Source organism: Centruroides sculpturatus, unplaced genomic scaffold (genome assembly GCF_000671375.1).
Source record: "Centruroides sculpturatus isolate CEXI.00-Female unplaced genomic scaffold, Cexi_2.0 scaffold11, whole genome shotgun sequence".
NCBI lineage: Eukaryota > Metazoa > Arthropoda > Arachnida > Scorpiones > Buthidae > Centruroides > Centruroides sculpturatus.
The window spans coordinates 1,513,809-1,522,343 of record NW_019384501.1 but is presented as its reverse complement, the minus strand read 5'-3'; positions in this window follow the sequence as shown (position 1 = coordinate 1,522,343).

The following is an 8,535-nucleotide window of genomic DNA, read 5'->3' as shown; positions in this document are numbered from 1 at the left end:
GAGACTGTTCTGTAGCGAGTGGTACGACTACAACAAGCGGTAAACTCACTGCACTGCATCGTGGGAATCTTTCTTGAGTAGTTAATTATATTCCAGTAGCGTGCCGTGGCATTTCATGATAGGGAAGCTGTGTTTCTATAAGAAGCCGACTTCCAGGGGCGATCAGTTAATTCTTTAAATGCATTTAATAGATTATTTATCTAACGTAATTAATAAATAGTTATTAATAAAGTTCAATATAATTACCTCTGCTATTAGATTCAATAGATTTCCTATGCCCTCTAAATGCCGATTCTTGCTTTGATATAACATCTATTAATTTAAATATATCTATTAGCAGTAAGTATCTCGTTATAATTTTTAATATTTATTTTATATTATTTACTAATGTTAAATTCTATTTAGCTTCGATTTCCAAATTGCTTCAAATACGAAAGAATCGACGATTTTTCGTGTCTTTTGCCAGCTAAATTGTCAAAGCCATTCTTATTTCACACACTAATTTCATTTGAAAATAGTAGGCGAGCCAATGAAACAATTTTTGTATTTACAGAGCCATTTTATCGTGAAAATGTCGAACTAATTTTTTTTATTGAAGTGTTTATACTGTATTTAACTTAGGCATTGGCCTTTCTCTTTTAATAATGTTTTCTATTTCATTATATGATCTCGAGCCAAAACTTTTTAAAATAAATTTTCAATATCGCAATAACATTCTGAATCGCTAGCCATGATATAAGGGCTAAAATTAGAAATAAAATTATAAAAACTTACTTGGTGAAATAAAATGTGTGGTTAATATACATACCTGGTACAAAATATTCTTCAATTGTATGAATGTACTTTTAAAGAAAATTATAATTAAATATAGCTTTGTAAAGAAACGTACATAAAAATAACATAAAATCTTTACTTTTTAAATCTTAACCACTTAGTCAAATAGCTCCCTACCAGTGGAATCCGAGACGGTCCTGCTAGGTGCGCGGTGCGTGCATGCAAGCGGGCTGCCAAATCCCGAGGATGCCGATATCGGTTAATGTCAAATGCGTCTTTTGTAGCATCACTAGTATATCTCAAAGGACGCGACAGGATCGTTGTAAATTTTAAACATTTCTCACCATAGCTGTAAAAATCTAAATTTGTTAAACTTAATAGTCATTTGTTTTCTAACTACAGTAGAGCGTCGTTTATCTGAATCAATAGGGACTGAGGTCGTTCGGATAACTTATTTTTCGGATAACCGATTATGTACGAAAAAATATATTAACCTATCCCGTGTTGAAATTTTTCTCCGTTTCGTGTCGCTTCGTGTTGAATGTTCGTCGATGTTAAGCCTAACGTATACTTTTTAAAATAATAATCGTGACTATTGTATCGTTAAAAATTATTTCTTTATTTCTTACAAACAAAAATAAATATACTGTATTGAAAAATATAAAAACCAAAAAATATATACTTTAGAAGATGATCTAGTATCAAAAACGTTCGATTCAGCAGGACACACAGTCCTCAGAAAAACACCACACAAAAGTGCCAGTGCTGCCAGCTAAAAAACACACACCAACAAAAAAATATTGGAGTAGCCCAAGATATAGCCAAAGATTGTAGCGCCACAGCACTAGCGAAAATTTAAATTTGCCGACTGGAATGCTTTCGGATAACCGACTTTCGGATAAACGACGCTCTACTGTAATTCGTTTTATGACCAGGTGTCCACGGAAATTTCCAAAATGTACAACTTTTCGGTCACTCTCGTTGAACTGGAAGAATTTCTGTTTATATTACGTCTAATATTACGAAGAAATCAGTCCCACTGTACTCAGCTAGAGATTGGGTTGGTTAAGCTTTTAAGTAATATTCCGGCTCTTTCAGCAGGGTTTTATTTATGTCCCTAATTCCCTAATCTCTTAATTATTTAAGTAGAAATAAGTTGAAATCGGTTAATTTGTACTCGAATATTTGTAGTCTTGGGAAAAAAGTGAAAAGACAAATTTTTATGACAACGGATATATAAATCGTAAATTTAAGGAAATTAAATTCTAGAGATTTTTCTGTACCTCGTGCATCTCTCTCATTCATTAAATTTAGTCGTAAATGATGCTGTCGAAGTAATAGTTAATTTTTTAACATTATATAAGAATTGTACATGTTTTTTTCTGCATCCCCTTAAATATGGGATATACGAAATCGTAATATCATCGGTTCAACATTGAAATCTGCGAGTAATATAAAATCGGAAAGCGAAATAAAAATATCAAATGGATTTTTTAAAACTCCTAAAAACTATACAGAACTATCATAAAAACACACCAGTAAATTCTTATCGGTTGGGTTAAGTTATAAATCTACTCGTGATTCGCGTAATCGGGCGAGGGTGGCCAAATATCTAGCAAGCAGACGGCTAACAACCCGGAACTGGTCCTGGATAGAATTGGATGCGGTATACGTGTAGGCTTCCACCCGAGGTCGTAGGCTTCCACCGGCTAAACCGGGTGAGTTCGGTGCTCTGTAAAGCGTGTGCGCGAATAGGGCTTTTTAGATGCTGACAATACAGCGCTTCCACTCCGAATACAGCCACTTCCACTAATATTCGAATATACAATAGCGATCTTATCTTTTTTTTTTTCACATGTAGTATAGAAATTTGTAATAAGATACATAATGCGGCTATAATAAAATATTGTGCGATTATTTTCATATAATTAAAATTAATATGTATTTATTTTTTTAGAAAATACAAGGGAAGCGGCGTATCAACCGCTTCCAATGACGGCACGCCACTGTTATATTCCCTCGTAATAGCAGCAAAAAACAGAGCTGAAACCTCTGTATTCCATATTTCCTGGCTAATCCATAATACCCTCCTCTCCTCTATATGTATTTAATAAGTATGTTTACAACAAATATTTTTAAATTGGTGTTTTGGTATAATGAAATTGTTTTTTCTTAAATTTGCCATATATGTGTAATAAATGTCAAACAATAGACACATTCCTAAGTACAACTGTCCCCTGTGCTTCCAATAAATAATAAATTTGATTGTTTTCCTTAACCTACGGTTAAGTTGCGCCACCTAGCTCTCGCAGTGTGTGGCGCGGGGAAACTATAGTTCCCGATTTCAAAAATCAATTTTTCAAAAGTCATAGTATTTTTCGCGATTTTTTCATATCAGATGTTTGTGGGCATGTGTTTTTGATGTATTAATCAACAAAACTACTTTAAATATATCGTTATTTATTTATTACTAACGAAAAACAGAAAGTCTCCCGTTTTTAGGAATTTTTCAAAAAAAAAAAAAAAAAAAAAAAAATTGTCAACTTCAGAAGTGTATTTTACAAACTGTAAACAACTCTGATGCTATCTACGCTCCTAATCGCTTTCCTGTAAGTGTTTTTTAACTGCCACAACAATTAAATTCTTTGTACCAAACCCCAGGCTATTTTTGGAAATACTGAAAAATATTTCAGTATTTCCAAAAATACACCATCTAAAATTATACAGCAACCAGAGGTAAAAATGGAGATTATTGGCAGATAACATGGACAGTAAACTTCTTTTACACTGTAATTGGTTAATTTATGGTTTGTTATTAGATCCACCTATAAAAACAATTGCTGAAAAAATTGTCGCGAAATGCCACGCCCTTGCAGGCTACCACATCGAAGTATGTAAACAATCGCTATAAAATCGCGTGTTTTAATCGTATTTTTCCACTTCTAATTTGCTAAAGATAAGTCGCTTGACAGTATTTAGATGAATAAACATGTTTTCAACACCATTTAGCAATAAATATTCCCAAAAAAACTCCACCTTTCAAACTTTCAATGCTAACTTTTATGGGAAACTTTTTTGCCATTTATTGGCTTTGAAAATCCTGTTTTTACGCCTTTTATGCTCTAATTCATGGGTGTCCAACCCGCGGCCCGCGGGCCATATGCGGCCCAAGGCAAGTTCCAATGCGGCCCAATAAACGTGTAAACAAAATCGACAATTTTTTAATTTTTTTCATTTATTTCAATGGCATAAACTCAAAAAAGACTAAAAAACTCAAAAACTCGAAGTCTTAAACCTTTATACATATTTTATTTTTAAATGGAAAGGAAATATTTTCAAATACTTGGGAATGTGTGAATGAGGAATACTAAGGAATATGCTGGAAGGAATACTAAATAAAGCTGTAATTATGACTCAAAGGAGTATAGAGTCAAATTCGGGGAAAGGAGAGAAAGGCCAAAAGATAAAAAGTAGTGAGAAAGGTTAAATAGACCTTCTGTTATGCACATATTGATCCTTAATTTTCCAACCTTCCTCACTTCTTTACCTTTCGTCCTTTCTCTCCTTTCCGTGCTTTTGGGTCTTTATATATAATATCCCTTTTATAGTAACCCGGCAGAAAATTCTTCTGGCTGAGTCTCAAGACGTACTACTACTACACTCATCGGGCAGATTATTCTGCTGGCCGAGAGGGAACGGCATGGAAATAATTTTTATTAAGAACTATACATTTTAGACTTATACAGTTTTTGCGATTGTGTTCTTCTATTTTACATAAAATAAAATCCAAAAATATTATTACTAAAATAAATTTGTCATTTTCGATTTTTTAAATAAACACACTGCTTGCAAAACTCAAGGTCATTGTTGTAGTGAGGTAAGTGTTTCTTTTTCTGTCTTTTTCTTTAATTTTTGTGCTAGTTTTTGTGATATCACAAATTTATGTAGTTTATTACGTATTTTCGTTATAGTTTCCAAGATTTCTGATAATTGTTTTTTTTAATGGTAAATGCAATGTATAAATTCACTTATGTAAATTTTTTTTATTTTGTTAGTTTTTGTACTAATTTGTGTTTTTATATATTTGTTATTCATTGGTATGTGTAATTTTTTACACTTTTATTCAACTTTGTTAATTAATTTACAAAATAGACTAGTCAAAATATTGTAAACAAAAGCATGTGTTTCTGTGATGACATGACAGGTCATGTGACAGCAGAAACACCCTGCAACAGGTAAGGTGACGCCATTCTATTTCCTGTGACGTTATAAGACGTAAAAGCTATGTAAGAAATCAAAATGATTTAAAATATTAAATGTTCACCATTATTTAAAAGCATTATTTCAGTAAATAAATTCGTTTTTTTTTATTGCTTAGATACTTATGATCATTTAAATTTAAATATATTAAAATAATTTATTGTTATTATTTTCGTAATAATAAAATTCATTTATCAGAATAAAAAATACAGATGATATATTTTAATTATTATTTTGTAACATTAATAAGTTAAATTTTTTTATGATATATAAAATATATTATTTGTGTATGAAAAGATAGGTACTCTTTTTATCTCCAGATGGCACCAATGTAAATATAATATATAATTCTGTTCTCAAATTTTTTTAATTAAAAAAATTCGAGTAATTCAACATAATTCAAATTTCTGAAAATACACAGTTCTAAATGTTAATATTTTTATAAACCAAATTAGAAGTAACATTTCTTTAATTTGTTTAATAAATAGTAACTTTATATATAGCATATTTTTTGTTTAATAAAAAGAGGGGCTTTAAAAATAAGTTTACAAATATTTTAGTTTTTTAATGCAAACACACAAAATTTACAGTATAATTTATCAGCAGGTAAATAAATAATTTGGGAAGGTCTTTGGTTTAAAAATTCGTCACAAGATGACATACATATAGCCTATCAGAAATTTTAAAATGTATTAATTTTCATGAAAAACACCAGCTATTATTATTTTTTACTGCAAGTTACGATTTATTTTAGTAATTACGTAATTACCTTTACTAATTTTACGCTTATTTTTTATGGGATATTTTTTATTTAATTTAATCGTTTTAAACTTCTAATGCACAAATTTCACTTTGGTAGTGTTTTTGAACGTAGTTTCTGATGTCATAAACAACGTCCGATAATTATAAAAACGTTATTTTTGTATGAGAAAAATTGTTACCATACGTCTGTGCATTACATACAATACACTGCATTTTTATAACAAGGAAATGCTTAGCACTGTTCATTTACCAATACAGTATATAATACTAGCTGCAAGGACCCGCTTCGCTGGGTTTTTATTTGTTCGTACATTTGTAGGTAATATAGTTTTTGTTTTTTTATATATAAAAGATTGTTTTTCTAAGTAATCTAGAATCTAGCTGCAAGGACCCGCTACGCTGAGTTTTTATTTGTGGGCAAAAAGTAACGATAGCGAAGATTAAGATAATTACATTATAGCCAATCTTACGCGTTTTCACAGAATGCAAGAATTAGGTCCCCCGTTTCCAGACTAATTAGAGACCTGGTCCCGATTCTATTTCTGGACTTCTCCTGTTCACGTAAAGTCAAACGAACTATTTTCAACGTTTCTGGAACGTTTACAATCGTTCTATAATCGAACCAATATTCGAATTTTATGTTCGAATTCAAATTCGAACAAATTCGAACATAACATTCAAAATAGAAAACCACTTTCAACCACTTTTAGCCCCATATCTCCCGCACCCTTATAGCTATCGAGACGCAACCCCCATAGTGCACGAATGGAGACTTGGGCTACCACCACATACAAACACCATTCATGTGCTATGTGTAGTTTTTGCGGAAAAGTGAAATATAGAGACACACACGTACATATATATATATAGATGATATAAATTAGTATCCTTTATAAAATATTTACTTCATTTCAAAAGCGTATCACGATATATGGCAAAAAATTGTGTATACTATAAAAGCTATAAACAATCAATCAATCAAAGTTTTATTGTACTAAAGAAAAAATCCTTGTTACAGGGTGGTTATTTTATACATAAAAAAGCTATAGTAGCTTGTTTTACATCTTATGTTTTTTTATAAACAAATAATTTTACAGAGATAGAAAAAATATACATAAAAAGTTTCAGTTGCATATCATTAGCTAAATATTAATTCATAACATCATTATAAAATATATTAGTAATCTGGGTGAAAAAGTTATGTAGTTTATACATAACATTTTCCGATATATAGTTTATGATATATTCCGATATTACATGTTCCGATATATAGTTTTACATGTAGTTTATACATATCATTTTTTAATAAATCTCCAATTCTTAACATATAATTTAAATCATGGTTTATGCCAAGTATTTCTGTTATTTGGTATTTCTGACAATATTTTTTAATAGCTGTGCAGTCAGTCTTTCAACAGATGAAGAATAGAAAAGTTTTCTGATTTACACCAATAACACTTTTATTTAGAATAATTTATATATGTATTATTAACCAACAAGGAATATTTATTTAGAGGAAGTTGTAATAATAATCGTTTAATTTTCATATTTATATCAGTTATAATAAATCTGGAATCAGAAGGAATTTTTAAAATTTGAGAATACCATGGGTGATAAGCCGATTGCAATATTGAGTTTTGATCCTGGGTTATTGATTGCAATATGGCCGATTTCCATCAGTAGTGTATAGGCATTATTCCAATTTATGTCAGATTTATCTAATAAAACACTTGAGATTCCATATGTTTGAAGTATATTATTGAATTTATGTTGCCAAGTATCTTAGATTGATTGAACATTGATTGAAGAACATTAGATTGATACATATTTTGGTGCAAAAATTTTATATTCTCATCATCTGTATTTATAAGTCGGTAATAGAAGCTATAATAGCAAACTAGGTTAACTTGATCACCTGTATGACTCCAGGAGAAATACGTTAAAAACAAAAGAGTTTCCCGAATTGTCTAGGCAAGTAGAAAAACCTAAACATTATAATGAGCATGACCAGAAAAAGTTTATTTTTAATGATTCACAATGTGAAAATATTCATTAAAAATACCAATTTAAGAAATATGAAATAACTACATTTATAATCATTGCTAAGTGACCAGCTATTTTAGGACATCTCTTTGAAAGCGACATTACTCTTGACCTAAATAGCATCCTGCTCAAAAATGCAAAAAATTCTTCGCTCGCGCGTATTGGACAACGTAGGTTTTTGAAGCAATAAAAAACAAATAAATACCTTGTGTGACCATAGGGTCGGTATCTCTTCGATACCTCGTCAGGATGACACCACTGTATCCTTCGGTCGATACAGAGACCACAAGTTCGCGCGAGCGGATAGGTATGAGGGTTGGACCCGGAATGGAGAACTGAGAGACAAACGGAAGAAACTGCACTCCAGAAGGTTTAAACATAAAAACCCGTTTATTTATATATATCTAAATTAAGTTTACATCAACGAATAAAATACGATACATAAACTACATGAGTTATTATTCAATTTTTAGTCCAGATTAACGATCGGGTGCGCGTTTCTTTTACGCGGAGAGAGAGAACGTACAATAGTGCGCGGGCAGGATAAATACCTTAGGTTGTAGGCAAAATCAGCACAAAAGGTCCAACAGTTCTTTTTAGGTGAACAGTTCTTTCCAGGTGAGTAGAAAGATTTCAGTTAAGTTCAGGTCTTCCAGTCTTGTCCAAGAGGAGGAGGTTCGGATTCTCGGCGGGAGG